Source organism: Eucyclogobius newberryi, unplaced genomic scaffold, assembly GCF_026437365.1.
Source record: "Eucyclogobius newberryi isolate DKJ021-1_F unplaced genomic scaffold, fEucNew1.0.hap1 SCAF_22, whole genome shotgun sequence".
Taxonomy (NCBI): domain Eukaryota; kingdom Metazoa; phylum Chordata; class Actinopteri; order Gobiiformes; family Gobiidae; genus Eucyclogobius; species Eucyclogobius newberryi.
This window is the reverse complement of record NW_027315857.1, coordinates 24,389,461-24,390,025: the sequence shown is the minus strand read 5'-3', so window position 1 is coordinate 24,390,025 and position 565 is coordinate 24,389,461.

Genomic DNA, 565 nt, shown 5'->3' with positions numbered 1-565 from the left:
AGCAACTCTCAAAACATGATACACTCGCCCGTAAAAGAGGTCAATTGAATAATTCAAATGGATTAATTTAAATACTCCATAAGTATTCTTCAAAACAATAATAGTCAAGTGCAAAGTCCTAGAAATAACTCATGTAAGAGTGAAAAGTATTAAGTAAGTGATTATTTAAAGTGAATGAGCTTCATTCATGAATGTTTTATCATTTAATCTTCCACTTTAAGAAAACGTTAGAGTTATTTACATAAACATGATGTAAACTTCCCTGGTTGGGCTCAGCAGAACATGTGACACTGCAGGAGCGAGTGAACCAGGAAGTGACACTTGTGTCACTCTTTTACAGCGATTACAAACGTCCAAACACACACGAATACACAAGTCACCAACTTCTGGAAGTAAAGCTTTTATTCTGTGTGACTGGTCGTCGGGGGTGACAGGAGGGTGTTGAGTCGTGTGGGGTTTATTTACCACAGGTGCTCTTCCTCCAAACATGGGCTCATATTTAGAAAAACGCCTGTCGTGTGTTCTGTAAGTACAGTTTTTAAAGACTTTACTTGAGTGGTATTTT